Source organism: Aedes albopictus, chromosome 3 (assembly GCF_035046485.1).
Source record: "Aedes albopictus strain Foshan chromosome 3, AalbF5, whole genome shotgun sequence".
Lineage (NCBI taxonomy): Eukaryota > Metazoa > Arthropoda > Insecta > Diptera > Culicidae > Aedes > Aedes albopictus.
The window spans coordinates 257903312-257926676 of record NC_085138.1 but is presented as its reverse complement, the minus strand read 5'-3'; the positions used below and the strand labels follow the sequence as shown (position 1 = coordinate 257926676).

The 23365-nt window shown below is 40.0% G+C and overlaps 1 protein-coding gene across 9 annotated transcripts in view; it reads right to left on the bottom strand.

Moving 5' to 3' along the window:
• LOC109422358 (trehalase) overlaps window positions 1-23365 on the bottom strand; it is a 149688-nt gene that overhangs the window by 11126 nt on the left and 115197 nt on the right. For 4 of the 9 annotated variants that reach the window (XR_009999344.1, XR_009999342.1, XR_009999345.1 and 1 more), the window contains exon 2: window positions 15504-15859. The exons of the other annotated variants lie outside the window; for them this stretch is intronic. The gene's annotated coding sequence lies outside the window, so the exon portion shown is untranslated. The remainder of the gene's footprint in view (window positions 1-15503; window positions 15860-23365) is intronic. 9 annotated transcript variants of the gene reach the window in all.

Here is a 23365-nt window from a genome sequence, read left to right as displayed (position 1 = left end):
TATTAGAGCTTAACATGCTTCATTTAGCCTAGTGGTTAAGGCTATGGATCGCCAATCTGGAGACGGCGGGTTCGATTCCCGTTCCGGTCGGGAAAATTTTCTCGACATCCTGGGCATAGTGTATGATTTTATTTGGCTCACAATATACAATTTTATGCTATGGCAGATAAAAAGAAAGCCCTTCAAAAATAACTGTGGAAATGCTCGAAGAACACTACGTTGAAGCGAGGCAGGCCAAGCCCCAGTGCGGACGTAGAGCCATAAGGAAGAAGAAGATGTTGAAAGTGAAAAAAAAGTTACTCACTATACAGTTTTTCCTATTTTTATCATGAAACAAATTGCTTTATGGCAACCACATAATTTCTATAAGTAATCTATATAAAGATAATTTGCACACATCTAAATCAACTAGCTTGATTGATTGCCTAAGAAGTGTTTATTCATTTTCTATTTTCTAACCTAGGGCCTTTCAATGTATCCCCTTCAACTGCAATACAGAATTTGTGTAATTTTGTAGACTTGGGATGTTTCACACTCCTGAAAAAAATATAATCGTAGTACTGCGAAGCATTATGAACAGAGATATTTTATTTTACCTTAAAGAAAAATGGAAACCATTGCGAGTGACCAACTTTATTGAACGAAAACACATTGTTCAAACATTAGTGCTATTGAAACGGCCTACTACACTTGGAACTGTAAATCTGTGGTAGAGTTGATCAACAGACTGGTTCAATGAACAGTCTAATCAAAAATGTTTCCATTGATGAATTGTTCGATTTATCAATATTTTTATCATTAGACTGGCTTGGTGATTTACCGTTTCTTATTCGTATGCAGAAGGTCCTGGTTCAATTCCTGACCCGTCCCTTTCCCCCTACTTTGTATCGTTCTATATTCTTTCTTTCTTTCTCCTCTCCACGTATACTACTCATGTTTTTCATATTTTTTTCATATGTTATTCAAAAGTACATACCCAGACAACCAGGAGTCGCATAAGAAACCACGTTGTACATCGTACAAGTCACTATCGCATATATGTACGTCTGACTGACAATATTCGTCGCATATGATGTTATTTTTTGAACTTATTACGACGTATCAGGTAAAGTCATATAAGAATACAAATCAACTTTAATAAGGTATGAGTACATCGTAATAGATGATATTCTGATGTTTTATTGCGATGAACTTTACTTAGTCGCAATAGCGTGCGAGCGAACTCGCAAAGTGTCAAATTAATTCGCATAATTGCGTACTGCGATGATTATACGACTTCGTTTGGTACTTTTCTTGTTGTGTTAGTTTACCTCGCATTGGTGTATGAATGAAATCGCATAAAAAAACAAATAAACTCGATGAAGTGTGCATACAAACTCGCATCAGCTAGAAGCGTTTATGTTGACATTATGCGATTTGATATGTGATAACAATGAAAGAGTTTCTGTTGCACTGTGGATGCAGTGCCAAAAAGCTACAAGAAAGTGATCAGCCTTAATTATGATTGCAAAGTCTTCATTATTAGTTTTGTTGGCTTGATCGAGGGCTTGATAATCTACATTGGGAGGCGCTAGCCAGAGAGGGGCAGTGAAAACTGTACGGGAAATGGTGCTTCGTCGTTTTTAGCCTGCCAAACACGCACAGCGCAAGAGAAAGCCAAATGCATTTCAACAAACACTGAGGTGAGTAAGAATATCATGATAATTAATAAGTTCGTTTCATAAGTAGCGTTTGGTATTATGTGTGAAGTGTGGCTTGACAATCCAGAGGTCATTAGTTCGATATTGAGCTGACAAGAATTGTTTTTTTTTTAATATTATTAAGTCGCATGCTGAATTACGTCGCAATAGTGCACACGGTGCATCGCATTAGATATCGCTTCAAGTCATATAGCGTTATTATTGTTCTGTCAATGCACGTATAGCGCCACCACTTTTGTACGCATAAGGCACTTTTGCTGCATCTTATGCGGTGTAACTTTAACGCATAAAAGTACGTATAACATGAAAATAAACTTCATTATACGTGCAAATTGGTTGTCTGGGTAGCCATCGCTAGAACAGAAATGGGATGAAAAAGCTGCTTCCCTTCCTTCCAACTTTCACAGCAGTGTCAATATATCATATAACGCCTTCAAGTTATACAATCAGTGTAATCTACACACAATCAATCATGTAAATATATCCTCCCTCTCCATGGATTGCATCACCGACCAAAGGTGATTCCCAGATCTCACATCCAGATACCCCATCCGTGCTTGTTGTGGGGACTCAGAGTGCTCTCGGTCTCTAGTAGCATCAACCATCACACTGTAGCATTCCTTTCCCTTCCGAACTGACTGTAACGACTTGATCGGCGCCGTATTGACCCAAATAATGTATGAGCTACTTAAATTGCACTTTGAGAATAAGTGGAGCGTTCCAGTCTCTTATTCAGTTGAAACTCAGTGCAATTCATAGCAGTTCAGATCAATCACGGAGGAACCGTTCGACTGATGTTTACTCCCATATTTTCTTTTTTTGTAATAGCGTAATAGCGTGTTAGCGTTTCAAGTGCAATCAGAGACACAAGTTATACTTGGAAACAGTGTTCCACTGGAAAGAGTCATTTTGTCTCCAAAATTAGTTGATTTGAAACCAGTCAAACACCTTTCATTTTCCTTCATAATAACGTTCTCGCTCAAAATTTTATCACATTTGTGACCTTTCAAATTTGGACAGGATGGAAGATAATGTACAGACCGCTGAATTAGTAGAACATCCTGCACGTTGCAACAAATAATAACGACCAACGATGCATACAGTTTGCAGCTTCTCGTGATATGGTAAGCTGTTTCCCCCGTAAAGATATCCATAAAGCTACATGGATATCACTGGACCATCAAACAGAAAACCAAATCGATTCACAGTGGTACAATTTTAGGGAAAGCTGGCAGAAACTCAATATTCGAACATGTACTCGCCGGATATACAGTCGACTCTCCATAACTCGATATCCAAGGGATCATCGAGTTATAAAATAAGTTATCGAGTTTAGAACATGTGAGGGAAAACAACACGATCAAAAATCTCGAAATAAAGTTTTATTAATGTTTCCATCGCTGTTTGGAGCTGGAAATGTTGTATTCAACGGTTTAACTTTTCAAATAAAAAAAAAGAAGCCTGCACAGAGCTGTATATTGCTGGACAAAATTTTTTAGGCTATATTCTGTCTTTGAGAAAGTTTCTTCATATTTTTTCGACATTTTTTGCATATTGTAAAATTAGGGTGGTCCAAATAAGTATAAACACACTTAAATTAAATCACCGACCTCAGCAAACGGATTGCCGAGAATCCAACAGCCGAGAATCCGGTAATAACATTTACTGAATCTCGGAAAAGTTTTACCGAGATGTCGTTAAAACTTTTCCGAGATCTCGGTAATCCAACTTTTTACCGAGATCTCGGCAAAGTTCACCGAGACTCGGTAATGGTTTACCGAAATCTCGGTAAAAATTTTACCGAGAATCAGTAAATATTTTACCGAGATATCAGCTGTTGGATTCTCGGTAAACCGTTTACCGAGATCAATTTTTGAATTTAATTGTGATGAACCACAAAATCAACCTTTTAGAGATAGAAAATCCAAGTGCAGTATTCTGAGATATGCAGCAGAATATCTATCCTCAATCAATTTTTGAAATGAAGATATAGAACTTTGGTATCTCTGGTTAAAATGTAAAATATTGACTGCTTTAAAAGTGCTCAACGAAAACCCGGTTTTTTGTCTTTTTCGGCATTTTTAAGGATATTTCGGTTTGGGAAAACTAGTGTCACCCCCCTGCCCCTAGGAATTTCGCCATGGGTTCTTCCAGGAAATCCTTCAGGGATTCCTTCAGAAATTCACTCAGGTATCATTCCAGGTATTGATCAAGAAGTTCTTCTTGAACTTCCTTCAGGAGTTCCTCCAGGCTTTCCTCCACGAATTCAACCAAGAATTCATCCAGGCATTACCCCCGTATTTCCATAGACAATCCTCCAGAAATCTTTCCAGGAATTCCATCGGAAATTGCTACAGGAAATCCAGGATTCCTTAAGCAATTCTTTCAGGGTTTCCTCCGGGAATTTATTTAGGAATATTAGCTCCAGGGATTCCTCCACGAATTCTAACTGGAATTTCTTCAAGGATTCTTCCAGAGTTTCCTCCAGAAATTCCTGCAATGATTCCTCTACAAATTCCTCTGTGAATTCATCTTCAGAAATTTTTCTGGGATTCCTCTAGGGATTTCTCTAGGAATTCCTTCTGAGATTCCGCCAGGAATTTGTCCAGAATTTCCTTCAGGCATTTATCCTGAGGTTCCTCCAAAAATTGCTGCAGAAAATCCTCCATAAATTCTTTCAGAGATTTTTCCAAGAATTCCCGCAGAGATTTTGCCAAGAATTTCTCCAGATTTTTTTTCCATGGATTCTTCCAGGAATTCCTCAACTGGTTTCTTCAGAAATTTCTTCAGGGATTCCTCACAGAATTTCTCCAGAGAATCCTTTAGAAATTCTTTCAAGGATTCCTTCAGGATTTTTTCCAGGGCTTGTTTCAGTAATTCATCCAGGTATTTCTCCAGGGAGTCCTCCAGGAATTGCTCCTGGAGTTCCTCCATGTTTTTTTTGTCAAGTATTCCTGCAGGAATTTCTTAAGGAATTCCTCCACGAATGCATCCGGAATTCCTTCAGGGATTTGTCTAGGAATTTATCTAAGGATTGCTCCGGGAATTCTTTCAGAGGTCCCTCCTAGAATTCCTCTAGAAATTTCACAAGGAATCCATCTAGGAATTCATCCAGGGATTGGTCCAGGAATTTTTCCAGGGATGCCTTAAGGAAATCCTCCAGTTATTTATTTAGAAATTCTTCCAGAGAATCCTCCAACGTTTCCTCTAGCGATTTGTTCAGAAATTCCTCCAGGTATACTTTCAGAAATTCTTCCAGGAATATCTCCAGGGATTCCGCAAGGAATTTGTCCTGAAATTCCTGCAGGATTTCCTCCAAATGTTCCTCTAGGAATTGCTCCAGGATTTTTTCGAGAAAATTCCCCAGAGATTTCTCCAAGAATTCCTCTAGGGATCCCAGCAGGAATCCGTCCAAAAATTTCTTCTAGGATTTCTCCAGAAATTTGTCAATCATCATATAAAAACGCCTTCAGTTATGCAACCAAGTGAACTGTGCCGCTTCACAGTAATCTTCACACAATCTATCACTGTACGCCTGGCACACATGGACCAATGCATGAACCTTGTGCCAAAAATAAAACATGTCCCACCAACACATCAACATCCGCATGACCTTGTGCAGGTGCAGAGAATGCAATGGCCTGTTGGCAACAAGCGATTGCAATCATCATTTCCCTCCCCTTTTCTATTGACCTGCAACCTGACACAGCAGGCGCCATTGTCGTCTAAAAATACAAGATCACCAACGCTCACACACTGAAGATGCCTGTCCCAATCAGCTATCTCATTGGTTCCTTGTGTGACTGTAGCTGCTCTGGCGATACTGGAGTTGCAACTGCGGGCGGTCAATCAAGTTCAAGTTTAAGTAAGGACGTCACCAGCAGTTACTCAACATTAGGTGATCGAAAGTTGGAAGCAGCACTCGAACAAACACCTGAATCATACAGAGAACTCAGGCACTGGGGATCAAGGCATCGCCATAGAAAGAAATGACTACGTTAGCACGGCGGATGATGGGAATTAACCAACTCCCGTGCTGAGTGAAGTTAAGGACGCCATTCAACAACTCAAGAAGAATGAGGCTGTTAGTTATCATGGTATTGCTGCTGAACTCCTCAAGATGGGGTCGGGCACGCTGGCCATTTGTTCGGAAACAGACTGGCCCGGCTGATTGCCATAGGATCTGGTGACCGACCGAACAGCAGCAGAACAGTGGGAGGAAGAGGTAATTTGTCCTATCTACAAGTACAATGACAAGTTAGAGTGTAGGTACTTCCGAGCGATCAGCTATCTGAATGCCACCCACTAAGTGCTATCCCAGATCATCTTCAGTCGTCTAACATCAATAACGAATGAGTTCGAGGGAAGTTATCAAGCCGACTTCATCAATGGCCGGTCGATAATAGACCAGATCATTACCGTATTGTCAATTCTCCCGAAAAATCCCGTGACCAAACCCCCATGTATCACCTTTTCATCGAATTCAAGAATAGGGCAGTATAAATAGACCGAAGCCGGGGCCCGTGGCGCAATTGGTCACACGTTTGCTTCATAAGTAGATGGTCATGGGTTCGATCCCAACCCCGGCTCTTTCGTCAGTTGCTCTTTCCCCCTGAGAGCAGCTGACACTGACCCTCTTCTGAGCCCATGGCTCAAACGGACCCGGATACATGGACCCGGTGAACGGCACCTCATAATGGACCTTCAATCGAACTGGAAAAAGGAACAACCAACAGCCACACATCAACATCCTCGTGCTCATCATTCTACCATGATAGCGTAGACAGCGAATGCAGCGCAACGGCAACCAGTTCGATATAGTAGAATTATAATAGAATGCATTTAGGCGCTGTACAAAGTGTAAGTACAGCTTGCAATTGGAATCACTCACGCAGTGCCCTAGTGGAGAAAAGAGCTGTAAATTAGGTTAAGTGATTGAAGAATAAAAAAAAGTAGACCGAAAATATGGACGAGACCGGCATTTCCAGTAGGCTTACTAGATTGATAAAAGCAACTATGGACAAAGCAAAAACAAAGTATACATGCACCGAGAAAAATTTCTACTCTATGACTGAGTTGACCGTACTCAGAAACCGAAAAATCCTTTGTTTCGGCTTAAAAAACTCAGTTTCGGCTAAAAGTGGAACAAGCCATTGGCAATGGGTTGTCCCACTTTAACGAAAACTGAGTAAGAATAGAAATGATTTTTCGACTTCTGAGTAAGACCAACTCAGCCACTGAGTAGAAATTTTTCTCTGTGTGCTGGAAGAAAGTGGAGCTGATCGAGGCAGGACAAACCTTGGCTACCCAAGTAACATTTTTCAGTAAAAAAAAACTAGAAGAGGTTTTTAGAGCCCTCATAAAACCAAAATAAAAGGTAAGCTGCTACAGAAAACAGGACGCCAATAAGACCGGTGGTGTTCTAAGGACATGAGACTTGGACCATGCTCGAGGAGGCATGGAATGTTTAAGCGACGAGTACTAAGGCCAATTTTTGGAGCATGAAGAAGAACGGTGTATAGCGTAGTAATGTAGATTATGTGTTATCTTAAATGTGATGTAGTGCAATTAAATGTATGTAATGTAAAAGTGCTTAAGGATAAACTAAGAACATTTTATACTTTCAACTTCTAACAACAACAATAACTGCCAAATATTACACTCTCGATCAAAAGTTTGGGGTCACCCCCTAAAAAACATGTCCTTTTTTTAGGCCCATATCTCCGCCAATTTGCGTCCGATTTCAAAACCCTTGGTTTCATTTATAAGATAATAAGTCAAAGAAACTTTGAACATGATTTGAAAGAAACTTTTTCAAAAAAAATTGTATGTAAACTTAACCCAAAGTTGCCACATTTTCTAAAAAATGAATATAAACTTACGGCAGTGTCGCTGGAAATTGGGTCGACCAAATTTTAAGATGAGAGCGGTAATATAACCCATTTGACAAAGATATCAACAAATCACTTTTCCATGTTTTACGATAGAGACCCCAAACTTTTGGCCGATACATCATTTTGAGGGGTGACCCCAAACTTTTGGTCGATGACATCAAGGATTAAATTACTAAATAACTTTTTTTCTAGATTTTTTAGCTAAGTTCTGTAAAAAGCAGTTGAAAGCTAATAGAAAATGGGTAACATTACCGCTTTCATCTTAAAATTTGGTCGACCCAATTTCCAGCGACACTGCCGTAAGTTTGATTCTTATTATTATTATTATTATTACATCAACAGGCATGGTATAGCCCCAATGATGGGTAAAAATTAATATAAAACGATGCAATACAAAAAAAAAAAAACAAATACTTATCGATAACACAAAAAAAGTCACAAATTAAATAGTCAAGAAATAACACTTAAAACTAAATCCGTCTGTTGTCTAGAGCTAATTGGTCCGTCCAGCGAAGAACAGGGAAAATCTCCGGCGAAGCGCCTCTCGTGTTGAGTGGAAGTCAAATAAGGCTGTGACTGTGTTAAACACTCGTTGCATACCGTTGAGTGCGCCGTAGAATGCATAATTGGTGCGAAATAGAGGCAGTCGCAGCATAACACTGTTCCGTAGTGCTCTAGGCCGAACATTCAAATTGATTTGCTCCAGGATGGATGAGCAATCAACTCGTCCCTGCAGCACATCTGCGATAAATAGAGCTCTATTGGTGTCCCTTCTGGTGCGAAGAAGTTCAAGGTCTATCAGTTGACATCGGCTTTCGTAGCTTGGCAGCCGAAATGGATCTCTCCAAGGTAATTTGCGAAGCGCAAAACGAAGAAAACGGCGTTGGACAGATTCTATCCTTTCTGCTCCATTATTGTATGCTGGGCTCCAAACTGCGGAACAATACTCCATCGTAGAACGAACTAAAGAGCAATAGAGCGATTTCAAACAGTGGATATCGGAGAAATTCTTTGCAACTCTGAAGATGAATCCTAAAGCCATGGATGCTTTGTTGATAGTGTACGAAACATGTTGCTTGAAATTTAACTGCGAATCGAGGATGACGCCCAGGTCCTTGATGTGACTAACACGTACAATTTCGGTATCGAGTAGACTGTAGATGAAGACGATCGGTTGTTTTTTCCTTGAAAACGTTATCATGGAACACTTGGCTGGATTAACTACCATCCTGTTTGCAGAACACCAGTTGGCGAAATTATCAAGTTGATGCTGCAGGTACATACAGTCGGCGATTGATTTGATTTAAAAAAAAAAAAAAGACGCGGACACCGTCTTCAGCCAGAGGCTGCACAGACTGAATGAAACCTAAACACTAGACAAGGGACAAACGGAGCATGTACCAGTGGATACGGAGAAGAAACTATTCTTACGAAAAGTTTCATCGCCCGGAGCGGGAATCGAACCCTCACCCCATAGCATGGTGCGATTAGATTTGCAGAAAAATTTTCAGATCGTCCGCAAAGGATAACCGCGGGCCTTCGATTACAAAATGGACATCGTTGAAATAGAGCAGAAAAATCAGCGGACCCAAATGACTCCCTTGAGGTATCCCGGATGTAGCTTGAAAGCTATTAGACCTACAGTCTCCAATCACTACCGTCAGATATCGGTCGGTGAGGTAAGAGCCGAACCAACGCAGGAGGTTACCACATACTCCCAACCTGTCGAGCTTCGCAATGGCGATGTCGTGATTCAATTTGTCAAAGGCTGCTGAAAAGTCAGTATAGATTGCGTCCGTCTGGTCATGAGCAGTCATACTGTCGGTAATGTACGATGTGAAGCACAGCAAATTGGTGTTGGTAGAGCGGCCGCTAGTAAAGCCGTGTTGGTCGTTGCTAATCAGATGCTTACAGTGTGACAGAAGCGGATCCATAACAACGATCTCAAAGAGCTTTGAAATTGCAGATAAAGCAGTTATGCCACGGTAATTGTTCGCGTCACGTTTTCTTCCTTTTTTATGCACAGGAAACATGTTAGCTACTTTCCAACAGGAAGGAAAAACACCAGAGGAAAGAGATAAACGGAACAAGCAATGGAGCGGATCAAGCAGACTGGCAATATGCTTTTTGATGAAGGCTGATGGTACACCGTCAGGTCCGGGATTGTTAGACGATTTAAGTTGCACGGCAGCCCTTGAAATAGCTGTAACATCGATATCGAAAACGTCCAGAGCTTGTCCGTTCTGAGGAACATTGTTGGCTGCACGAGAGATGAGTTCATCGCTGAACACGCTGGCAAATTTTGTGGCGAATAACTGGCAGATCTCTTGAGGGCAAGACGCGGTTTTGCCATTCAATTCCATCGAGGACGGAAGGCCCGATTCTTTACGCTGCTCGTTCACGTATTTCCAGAATGATTTCGGTTGGCGTTTGCATTTAAGCTCGATGCTGCGTTGATACTGCAAAAAACAGTGACGGCTAGCTCGTTGATACTCGTAGTTGATCCTCAAATAAATGCTACGCAGTGAAGGCGTCCGATACTTGGTGAACTTCCTCAAGGCTGCTCTCTTGACAGTTTTCATCTTCTGTAATTCACTGGTTTGCCACGGGGGTCGAGAGTTAGTATTAAGTGTTCTTTTCGGAACGTGCCTGTCAATAACGTATGACAAGACATGTGAGAAAGTCAGCGCAGCACGTTCGATGTCGTTGGAATCAAGAGTGTTGCCCCAATCGATAGTGGCCAGTACATCCGCAATGCTTCGATGATCAGCTTTGGAAAAATCGTGCACGACAGCGGGAAACTTGATGAAGTCACGAGCGAGTTTATTCTCCACGGCGATGACAAGAGGTGGATGATGTGGGACCACTTTGACAAGCTCACAGGGTGCCGTACCTATGAGCGGAAGATGGTCACGGCAGCTTACGAAACAAAGATCCAAACTGCGATTGTTCTCGTTGACTATGTGGTTGATTTGCACTAGAGTGGCAGCGCTGTAATTGTCTAAGAGACGAATTGCGGAAGCACTCAGTGTTGAGCGAGCAGGATCCGGGTAAAGGAAGCCGTTATGGGAAGGTTGCCATGAGATACCTGACAGATTGAAGTCCCCCAGGATGAACAGATCGTCAACAGGAGCAGCAGTCTCCATCACAGTAAAAACGGAGCCATAGTGCGTTTCTATGAGCCCGTTCTCACCAATCCGATCGGGTGGGATGTACAGCGCGCACAATAACAGAGTCCGATCGCCAAGCTCGATGGATACCCAAACTTGTTCAAGACATTTCCACGAATCGTTTTCAACAACTCTCGCCTTCAAGCCGAGACGAACTGCAACAAGCACACCACCTCCTGTAGATTTCTTACTGTTGTCAGGATTTCGATCACAGCGAAACACTTCATAGTGCGATCCGAACACCTGACTAGACAGCGTTCGAGAGTCGAGCCAGGTCTCGGACAAGACGATAATATCGAAGCAGGAGTCCGAAACAGCTAAGCGGTAGTCGTTAACAAATGAATTCATTCCACCAGCGTTCTGATAGTAGATTAAGATGTGCTTCGATGCGGAAACGTCGCGATCCCTGTTAAGTGTACGTATATCAGGCAATAACTGGTGACTTGCAGTTGGAATATACTCGCCGTAGCTGGGATTTTGGAAGACCCTCTCACCACATCCGACGACAGGACCGGAACGACTATGATGAGCGAAGGCAGCAGGAGGCAGGACTGCGTCGGAGGGTTTGAGGGCTTCCACGGGGCTTTCTACAGCGCGTTCCGGGTATCCAGGAATGATAGTTGCAGAAGAATTCGTTTGACTAGCTCCCACGGAGTCCGGCAGGGGGAGTGTGGAGTAATCACGCGACCCTATACGGCAATCGTTGTTAGTATCCACTAGAACACTATGTCGGGACTGAATTGAACTCGTGCGCGAAGGACCGGCAACCGACAACTGCGAGTATCCGTTCGAAGCCCTCCACTGGTCGTACAAGAACGCATCGGTGAGTGCGGCCTTCGGAATGCGTTCAACATTATTACGTTTGGTACACACTGATAGTCGATTTCGATGGATCCCTACTTCCAACTCGCTCGTCGTTGGATGGGTGGGCTCGATTGAGGTAACGGGAATAAAAGCTTCCTCGAGGCTGGCGAGAGGTCTGCATCCTGTTGTCAAGACTGATGTTGTCCAGCATGTTTTGACTGATGAGAGGAAACTAGAGGCAGCGGAGGGTACAACGGACGAAGATCTCATAATAGCAGGGTACTTGCCTGTTGCCGGAGTCTGGAAGACCCCGTTTCCCAGCTCACACGCAGGACCGGGACGACTGCTGGTCGATGGCTGGAGGGGCTCGACTGCGGTGAGAGGGAAAGGGGCTTCCTTGAGGCTGACGGCAAAGCTGCGTCCCGGTGTCCACACTGGCGAACACGTACATGGTCGGGTAGGTGATGTAGAACTGGAAGCAACGAGGAGTACAACGGACGAACTAGATAAAACAGCAGGGTACTTGCCTGTAGTCGGAGTACGAAAGACCCCATCTCCCAGGTCACGCGCAGGACCGGGACGACTGCTGGTCGATGGCTGGAGGCGACTGCGGTGAGAGGGATAGGGGCTTCCTTGAGGCTAGTGGCAAAGCTGCGTCCCGGTGTCCAAACTGGCGAAGACGTACATGGTCGGGATGGTGATGTAGAACTGGAAGCAACGAGGAGTACAACAGACGAACTTGACAAAATAGCGGGGTACTTGCCTGTAGTCGCAGTACGGAAGACCCCATCACCCAGCTCACACGCAGGACCGGGACGACTGCTGGTCGCTGGCTGGAGGGGCTCGACTGCGGTGAGAGGAATAGGGGCTTCCTTAAGGCTCGTGGCAAGTGTGCGTCCCGGGATGAAGGAGAAATTGAGTTTGCTGTAAGTTACTCCATTTCGACTACCTCGGGTGAAATGTTCATCGGATCGTCGGAAGGGGCCGCAGCAGTAGGGCGCCAAAAATTTTCCGCAGATCTGTTGTCACTGAACTCCCGGTAGACCAAACCTTTTGGCCACGTAGAGGTAGACAATGCCTTGGATTTCAACTCCATGTTTATGCCAATCTTAAACGAAATGAAGGACATTGTGCTAATGTCCCTTCCTTTGGCCACAAGTCGTACAACTTGGACATCCTCAGTTCCAAGGCGTTTCTTGGCTAAAGCGCAAACTTGGCCGACAGAAACATCTCTTGCTATACGCGACAGATACAACCAAAATTTCGGTTGACTCGGTGGTACCGTGGCGATTTCTAATGTTGGGGAGGGTGTACTACCTGTCCCAAGCAACAGAGGTTGCTGCTTATTCTGAGATGGATCAGCAGCCGTGCTAAACAACCTTCTACTTCTGGTGAACCTCGGGCCAACATTAACACGTTTGGAAGATTTCGGTGTGCATGTACTAGAATTGATTAGCTTCGCAAAGTTGGTCCTGATTTCGGCTTTCAATTCATCCATTATTTCAGTTTTCAAATTCTGCATAATGTCGCTATGGGAATTGAGGGCATGCTCTTGGCCCACCTCATAAGCGGCGTGTGTTGTATTCCTAAGACGCATGTCTTTTATAAGGGACGTGCACGAAGGACAAAACCAGTGCATTTGATTGTATCTCTTCGCCTCCTCAAGCGTATCGGCAGGCACTCCACAACAACGAGGATGAAAAATTGCCTTGCAAAAGCCTTGACACTCAAACTGAGTATCACCGATGTCACCGGCACAAGAACAACACACAAGAGACATATCGCGCTAAGAAATTTCTATTTTCTCAAGTTTCGAATAATGTGCTTTTGATTGCCAATTGAAGTTGTTCAGTTAGATCGCCAATGAGCCACTTTTCGTTATCGAGATATAGATGGCGCGTCGCGTAACACACACAGTGCAAATGTACACGGAGAGACGAAACTACCCAAAAGTGAGTTCTTTCCACCCAACTTCGGGGTTGCGTGCGTCAAGCCAATTTTGAGTTGATGGAATCGATGTTTTTGTTGGGTTGTTCCCGCTTGCTTCCATGTGAAAAAAATACCTAATTTTAAGTTTTTTCCACCCAACCGAAATTTTGACTAGGTTGTATTCACTCAAATTTGAGTACTGTGCTAGAAACTCAGCGTTGGCTTGACGCACGGAACTGCAAAAGTTGGGGTGTTTCTCTCTTCACTCTCTGACAACAATAGAAAGAGCGCATGAAAAGGGAGATGAAAAATTGAGTTTAAAAGTACCTAATTTTGAGTTTTTCAGTTTCTCCGTGTACGGATGCCACAAAAGTGAAGCAAGGGAACAACGGCTTGCAAAAACAGGCACACAAAAAAAGATCACGGTACGGAAGATTTTTCACAAGTTTTTCGCAATATTCACACCCGATATTCCGAAACGGCGATAACACAGGGAAGCACAGAATGGCAAATGCAAGAAAAATACTGAACACGAGTAAAATTCATCGGTTTTACACGGGTAAAAACGCAAGTAATTGCAGTTCGAGATGTAAACAAACCAACTTGAACACACGAAAGTTTATATTCATTTTTTAGAAAATGTGGTAACTTTGGGTTAAGTTTACATACAATTTTTTTTTTTGAAAATGTTTCTTTTAAATCATGTTTAAAGTTTCTTTGACTTATTATCTTTTGAATGAGACCTAGGGTTTTGAAATCGGACGCAAATTGGCGAAGATATGGGCCTAAAAAATGACATGTTTTTGAGGGGGTGACCCCAAACTTTTGATCGGGAGTGTATGTAAACTATATAAATGACTTAAGAATTCTAAAAAAAAAAATGTGATACAATGATGGTATGTTTGAAATTCAATTTAAATTGAAATAGGGTGACGAAGGGTATTATCGACAGGTTTGTTCTCTTCGTCATGAGGGGTTTTTGTCTGCCAAATTGCCTGAAATTTGAGCATATAACTCAGCTTGGTTGGGAAGGATTCGAGGCCAAATCTGCGATCAATGGGTTTCAAAAAAAACCCCATGACGAAGAGAACAAAACTGCCGAAAATACGTAAGTTTCCCTATATAATCCTGGAAATTACATGATGTTATTAAATGTATACCGTGATTGAAAAAGTGCCAGAATATCCAATATCCCAGCAGCTCTATCTCGACACAGTTATTATAAACCTTGTCATTACTTAACATTTATTTAACTAGAACAGGTAGGTACGGGAGAGTACCGCCATAAATCTAAGTAAATTACAAAGTGCATGACGCTCAATCCGAATCTAAATCGACAACTGCATCTCCCAGCTTTAGCAGTTCTATTTATGGCACAATAATTGACTCTTGCGGTCCCATAAATTTCAGCAAAACCACCACCTTCGAAGGCTTGGCCCCAGGTATTGCATTAGTACCCACGAATAAAAAACTACACCTGTAAATACCCATCGTTTGTCATTTGCAATTCTATCTCGCATTAGGAACTGGATCCATCTTGATCCGGGAACAACCGACTACTTGTGGTTTTACAGTAGGTAGAGTACACGAGAACTGATCTCGTGACAGCGTACCAGGAAATCTATACGAAGACGGTATTCACGAAGTCACGACACAAGTCGTTGAAACCGCTTGGTAACCATGTGAATGCAAAATTGAATGCAAATGATGCTGGTTGAAAGTCGTTCGTTGCCGGCTGTACGAAATTCCCCTACAGAGTAATAAACGTCATAATCCACACCTGATTCATCGCCCACCATCAATACACGCACGTGCAAACCCCACGCGTCTTCATCACCTCACTTCATATCACCAACTGAGAGCAGTTTTGGGGGCCTGTCACTAGCGTTCGATTCGAACTGGCGAATGGTACAACGCCTTCGATGCACTGCACCACACCGTTGGATGATGGCGCGGCGTACCTACAGAAGTGGTGGTGGTGATGGTGGTGCAAAAAACTCGCTTACCTTGGACAGCTCGGTGGAAGTTCAGACTGCAGCCGGTTGTCGGCGATGAGTGGATATTTTTCTATTATGACGGCGCCTTGCCCCACGTGCACCACGTGGAGGGCAAACAGCGCGAGCAGGGCGGTTCGGCAAAGCGCGCCTCCACCGTACCGCCACCGTGGTTCATTGGCATTGGCGGTGGACATCGTTTGATGGCTTCTGAATCTACTGCGCACTTTTTTTTTGGGGTTTCTTCTAGGTTTGAACTTTTCCGACACACTTCCACTTTTTTCTCTTATTCTTTATCAACTATTTTCACTGTAAGCTGTGTTATTCTAACTACTGACGGACTACCTATTACACGGAGCGAATAGCCTCTGTTACACAAACAAAAAAATAAGATCATAAATTTTCACTCACAAGATAAATGACTAGATCGCAATTTTGTACTGCAAAGTTGTAGCTTGACGATGAAATGAGTTAACCGTCTCTTGGCGTGAGAGAGAGTGTTGCTGACGAGGTAGGTATAATACAAGCTCCCACTACCGGACGTTGATTTCAGTCGTGGATTTCATCGGTGACTGTCGTGCCGAGTCGCACGGTAGAAGGTTTATATTTACAATTGCAAGCCCCTTTTCTGATCGCGCGCGGTGGCGGAGCAGCGCGATCTCCGATCTAAACAACTCCAGCACTGACTGGATGCGCGTATAAAATACCTACAGGGAAAATGTTTCCAAACAAAACTGCACTCTCCTCGGCTGTGTTGGGCAAACCATTTCGGGGTTTTCCCTCAAGACTTGATCTGATCTTTTCGAGCAGGGTGATTAGTGTTCGATGCGTTGTATACTAGTATGGGACACGCTTGTATGGAAAAAATAAATCCTCGCTCCAGTCGACTTTTTAGATCCCATTTAGGTCCCATATGAACTGTACAAAATTTCAGCGCAATCGGTGAAACTATAATTTAGCGCAAGCGGTTCAAAGTTTTCATAGGATTTACTATGGGAAAAGTTACACTTTCAATCAAAAAATCCCAGAGGTCGCCCTTTGCCTCCTTAATTCAAATCGATCAATGTTTCTTGTAGAAAAATCATTTGTGAAACTTTCCTTCGAAGACCGCAAAACGATTGGATGCTCGTGGAAAAAGTTATTAATTTATTACCGATTAGTGATCCAACGAACGGCTTTTTGTTTTGTTTTATCAGCAGCACTGCTGCTGCCGTTGTTGCATGGGGTGGCGGGAGGCATCACCACCCCCAGAAACAGCAGCAGCCAAGGCAGCAGCTACAGTGCTGCTAATAAAACAAAACAAAAAGCCGTTCGTTGGATCACTAATCGGTAAAAAATCAATAACTTTTTCCACAAGCATCCAATCGTTTTGTGGTCTTCGAAGGAAAGTTTCACAAATGATTTTTCTACAAGAAACGTTGATCGATTTGAATTAAGGAGACAAAGGGCGACCTCTGGGATTTTTTGATTGAAAGTACAACTTTTCTCATAGTAAATTTTATGAAAACTTTGAACCGCTTGCGCTAAATTATAGTTTCACCAATTGCGCTGAAATTTTGCACAGTTCATATGGGACCTAAATGGAATCAAAAAAGTCGACTGGAGCGAGAATTTGATGTTTGTCCCATACTATTGTATACAGTAGATGACATTTAACCCTAGTAGGATGTTGGGGTCTATATGACCCAGACAGGCTCGCTGAACACGCACTACGCTGTCGTGGTACGCGTAGCGTAACATCTTAGGAAGGTTAACCATGAGTTCCGAAATTCTATTTTGAGTCTCTCGTGGTGGTGCTAATGAAGTGTCGTTAAGTGGTATTTTGCAGGTAGCTACACATATTGGAAAACAAATTGGAGATTAAACGAATCAAAACTAATCAGAATCACATCATAGTCATGAATTGAACTTGGCAGTAGTGTCCGATTTTAAATGATTTGTCAATTAGAGGGAGGGTGTCAATTGCTTGGTTAATATTGTACTTTTGAAAAATATGTTTACACCTGGTTTGGTCAGAAGTATTTTCGGCTGTGACATAAACCCAACGAATTCAAACATTTTTAGAGCATAATCAACAGGGCCATTTAGAGCGAAAAACGCTCGGATATTCAGCAAGACCATGCTGAAAGAGCTGGGTTCGATTCCTGGTCGGTTCAGGATTCTTTCGTAATAGAAATATGTTTGATTTTCTTGGACAATAGAATATCACTCGATACACGAATGCAAAATGATCGTTTGGCAACGGAAATTTCTACTTAAATAATAAAAAAAAATACATATTTCGCCTTACGAGCCGATATATTGCTATTAAGGGACTGATATGCTTTATATTGGCTGTACAAAAGGCGATATATCGTGCTGTGGAAAGTCTCTATAGAACACAAAGCTGAGAAAAGGCTCTGTGCAAGTTGGGATACGTAACGCCAACAAAAAGAAAACCCCAACAATTAAAAACTTTGTAGACCACAATCAAGAAGTACAAAGCCAATCGGAAATACATGCCTCCTATTATGACACATGTTTACAAAGCAAGTATTCCTGCGTTTCCCTGCTGATGGGAAGTTAGTGGAGTGTGTGCTTTCGCGTAGATCACCAATCTGGAGATGCCGGGTTCGATTTCAGAACCAGTACAGGACCTTTTCATTTGAAATGGAAATCATCAGCTGTGAAAACTTACAAACAATAATAACTCATCGGCATGTCATGGTGTGAAGAAAGAAAGAAGACGTTTTTCTTAAGTGATGGGTTTACTTTGTTTTATTTTGATTTTTAGCGTTTACTCTTCTCTTGTCTATGCATTTAAACAAAAATCATATCAGCAAAACTAACAAATATATAAACATAGGGCAATCCACTCGATTACGATTATAAAAGTCAATAGTTAGGTTCCCAGAACTTTTCTGATGCAATGTCTAGTGGAATGGGATTTGCTGCAATAACAATCTTTGTGCGCTGAAAGATCCGTTGCGTTTCCTCAGAGCATTACAACAACTTTTGTTTAACACATTCCATTATGGGACATAAATCTGACAATATTCAGAAAATTGACTTTCACCATTCCATGCTTTGAAATTTTCTACCAATAATAAACATATAAACTAAGAGAAGTTTTAGCCGTCCCTAGTGACAATCCAAAGAAAAAAAAACTAAGAGAATTTCAGAATTTCAAGATCATTGCTGACGTAGTTCCAAAGATATTGAGTACTAAAGTAAAAAAAGCAGGAAAAATAAAGATTTTTGCCAAATTAACATATAATTTCAAATCGATATTATTATCCTATCCAATTATTATCATTATCTATGGGTTTTAATTGAACATTTGTAAGAAAAACGATAAACGAATAATTGAAAAATATTCCGAGGCTCAATATCACTGGATAGTCATATGATAAGTTCAAACTAAGGATTACTGTAGCGAAATGTAGCGATAAATTGCTGCCAAGATCAATTATCTTCGGACACTGAAAAAAATGTAAGTCCATCAGGGTGTTAGCCATTCCATAGAAAAATCAAAGTTTTTCAAAACTAAAAATTAAAAAAAAAACATAACTTTTAAACCAGTTGAACAATTTTAAACTTCTTTTTTTTTGTTTGAAAGACAATGAATTCAAGTTTTCAGGAAAAATACGGCGAAGAAGCAAAATTGAGTTAGAAAGCAAAATATATGCAAATAGAGGGGATGGCCAAAATGTTTGGGATAGGTAACTTTTTTTCACTCACTAAAAAGCTCAACATGCTATAACTTTTCATAGAGTGCATCAAAAAATCTCAAATTTTGACTGTTCGTCAACCTATTATATGTGCATCATTGATACAAATTTGGTCTCGATTGATTAATATTTCGCAAAGTTAGAACCGTTCGGGTAAAACACCTTTTTTAGACAACTCATTTTTGAGCTGTCATATCTCGGAACCCAGTGAACCGAATTGAATGAAATTTTGAACGTACACTAGCAATGTGTAAATGCTTCACAAACCATCAAAACATAGATACTTTTTAAACGTTGAAAAAAGTTATCATGCATTGACACTTTTTGAATTTTTCTCGAAAAAATGTATTTTTTTTTTACATCAATGTCAATAAATTTTAGTGTTGATATTCAAAGATTTTCCACTTCTGTTCTCAAATTATCTCTAATCAGATATATTAGAGCTTATTTAGATTGAAGAAAGAACATATTTAATAATTTTTGTGTGGTATTGTAAATTTTACTTATTTTCATTCAATTCGCTTCACTGGTTTCCGAGATATGACAGTTCAAAAAAAGTTGTCTAAAAATAGTGTTTTACCCGAACGGGTTCTAACTTCGCGAAAAATTAATAAATCGAGCCCAAATTTGTACCAATGATGTACATATAATAGGTTGACAAACAGTCAAAATTTGAGATTTTTTGATGCACTCTATGAAAAGTTACAGCATGTTGAATTTTTTTTGTGGGAGAAAAAAGTTGCCTATCCCAAACATTTTGGCCATCCCCTGTATATTAGTTTTTTTTCACGTTTTTATAGCCTCGGGACCATAGAGGTACCGTCAAATGGAGTAGCTTGCAACACATTTCGACTTTGAAGCAATATCATTGGAAATCTAAACATTTCAAACATACTGTAAAGTATCGTGTACACTAATTACCACGAGTAGAATACTATGCAGAACTTCATTTACCAAAATACGTTGCTACCTAAACTGGAGGTGTGAAATACATGCTTGCTGCAAGTTACCCCATCTGTGGGGTAACTTGCAACACATGACATGAATGACATGACACAAGTAATCTACCAGTAAAATGCACTAACATTCTAGTTCCTGGTCATGTTTTTGATGTAACGCATGAAAAATGCTTTGAAAAGATTTACACTAAAACTGAAATATTATTTTTCATTAAAGGGTTGGTAGTTATTATGAGCGAGAGTATATCTGTGAGCTCCTATGTCCCTCAAATATGAAACATTTATAGATCTCATGATTCAGTACTAGCCACAAAGTGTCAATAATGCTTAATGTAATTGAGTTGGAAAGGTAAAGGGAGTCATCTTTAGGTAATTTTCAGTATAAAGTGGTTTTTGGCTACTTCAGCCAAAATAACATGATTCAAACACCCATTCAACTATTGACAAAGTTAGTCATCAATTTGGGCATTCTTTTCAAATAATTTACTCCATCTAGGTGCAGAATAGATGTTGGTGATTGTTTTAGAACGTTCATAAACTGAATTAAACTGTCATTAAGGTGAAACATGAATGAAGTTTCAAAATATGTAAGTTTTTAACAATGTTTCAAAGTCACGTGCAAAAAATGGTAATATTGAGTAGACATTTGAAAATAAACACGTCACATAATTAATAAATGATTAATTCCGATTATTTATATCTGAAGTATCGTGAAATGAAAATAAATTATGGAAAGTTTTATTAATTTCAACTGCTGCAAGTTACCCCATTGTGGATGTCGAATATGATTATGATTTTTTACATTACTTAGTCGATAAGTTTATCAAACTTTAATAGTTTAGCTAAGCTTACTATTACACTCCCGTTCAAAAGTTTGGGGTCACCCCCTCAAAAACATGTCATTTTCTTAGGCCCATATCTCCGCCAATTTGCGTCCGATTTCAAAACCCTAGGTTTCATTCAAAAGACAATAAGTCAAAGAAACTTTGAACATGATTTAAAAGAAACTTTTACAAAAAATTTGTATGTAAACTTAACTCAAAGTTGCCAAATTTTCTAAAAAATAAATATAAACTTACGGCACTGTCGCTGGAAATTGGGTCGACTAAATTTTAAGATGAGAGAGGTAATATCACCCATTTTCTATTAGCTTTCAAATACTTTTTACAGAACTTAGCTAAAAAATCTAGAAAAAAAGTTATGGAGTAAATTATTCCTTGATGTCATCGACCCAAAAGTTTGGGGTCACCCCTCAAAATGCTGTATCGGCCAAAAGTTTGGGGTCACTTTCGTAAAATATGGAAAAGTGATTTGTTGATATCTCTGTCATCTTTCATTCAATTTTAATTCTTCTTGGCTTATTTGAAACAAAATGAATGATACTTACTGCATAGACATTGAACCACACATATTTGTTGAAATTTACATACTAAAACTTAACGTAAAGTTGCCTCATTTTTTGAATCGTGGTAAAACGTGCTAACTTTACATAACATTTTTATATACAAAAATCGTTAAATACGTTAAGTTGAAGACATCAAACGTAAATTTAGTTAACTATCTTTGAAATGAGCCAAAAATAATTAAAATTGAACTATAGATGACGAAGATATCACCAAATCACTTTTCCATGCTTTACGAAAGTGACCCCAAACTTTTGGCCGTTGACATCAAGGATTAATTTACTTAATAACTTTTTTTTCTAGATTTTTTAGCTAAGTTCTGTAAAAAGCAGTTGAAAGCTAATAGAAAATGGGTCATATTACCGCTCTCATCTTAAAATTTGGTCGACCCAACTTCCAGCGACACTGCCGTAAGTTTATATTCGTTTTTTTAGAAAATTTGGCAACTTTGGGTTAAGTTTACATACTAATTTTTTTGAAAAAGTTTCTTTTAAATCATGTTCAAAGTTTCTTTGACTTATTGTCTTTTGAATGAAACCTAGGGTTTTGAAATCGGACGCAAATTGGCGGAGATATGGGCCTAAAAAAATTACATGTTTTTGAGGGGGTGATCCCAAACTTTTGAACGGGAGTGTACATATACACTGAAACAAAAACGAGGGAAAACCCCTTCAAATGTCATTTTTTGCCTAGACATTCGTTTAGCCGAGGTAAATAAAAAATTGGTTTTCAATAGATTTTTTTGCAATTTCGTGAGTATATTTCGAGGATATACCCCAAGGCATTTGACGTGTTAGCAAGATAATTGACCTTAAAAGTTTATCTATTTGTGAAATTTAGAGAAATATTTTGAAAAAATGTCCCGATAAGGAAAAGCGATGATAAACAAATTTATTTAGGAAAAACGATTTCTGTAAAAACTCAAACGTAAGCTAGATTAGCAGTTAAGAAAATATGGCACAGAATTATTGCTAGAAATGTTCAAATTATTGCATAAAATGTCATGAAAAAATTTAGTATATTGGTTTTTGGTTGGTTAAACCGTAAAATGGGATTGATAAAAGCTAAAACAAATAGTTCTGCGTTGAAATAAAGACGTGCCGTAATGCCTGTGGAGTATACAGGGGTTACTCAAAATAACTGGGACAGGTAAAATTTTCACTTTTCAAAAAATGTTCAACTCGCTGTAACTTTTCTAAAAGTGCATCAAATATTCTCAATTTTTTACTGTAAGTTCATCAACTAGTTGTGTATCAGTAGTCCAATTTTGGAGAAGATCGGACCATTGTCCACGGAGTTATAAAGATTCTAGAAAAAGGTAAAATTATCCGATAGCCAACTTTGAGCTGTTATATCTCCGGATTCAATGAACCGAATGCAATGAAATTTTGACCATTCATGACTTGTATAATGAGCTATGAAAAACCTTTGACTTAACTTAAAATTCTTTACACGGAAGAAAATTATAACGATTGGATTATTTTTCTAATAAAACACCAAATTATCCAAAACTTCAACATCGTTTCAAAATTCAAGATGCAAATTATAGTTCAATTAATTTTCCTCTAAATGACTAATATATAAATGTGTTTTGAAGGAAAGTTACAACATAGCCGCTAATAAATTGAGAAAGTAATGGGATGCATATTAGAAATTGATTAATTTACTAAAAAATCGTGAAATGAATGAAATCGTTATAACTTTTTCTCTTGTTAAAAATTTAAAGTTAAGTTAAACGTTTTTAAGAGTTCATCATATAAGTCATGAATGGTCAAAATTTCATTGCAATCAGTTCATTGAAT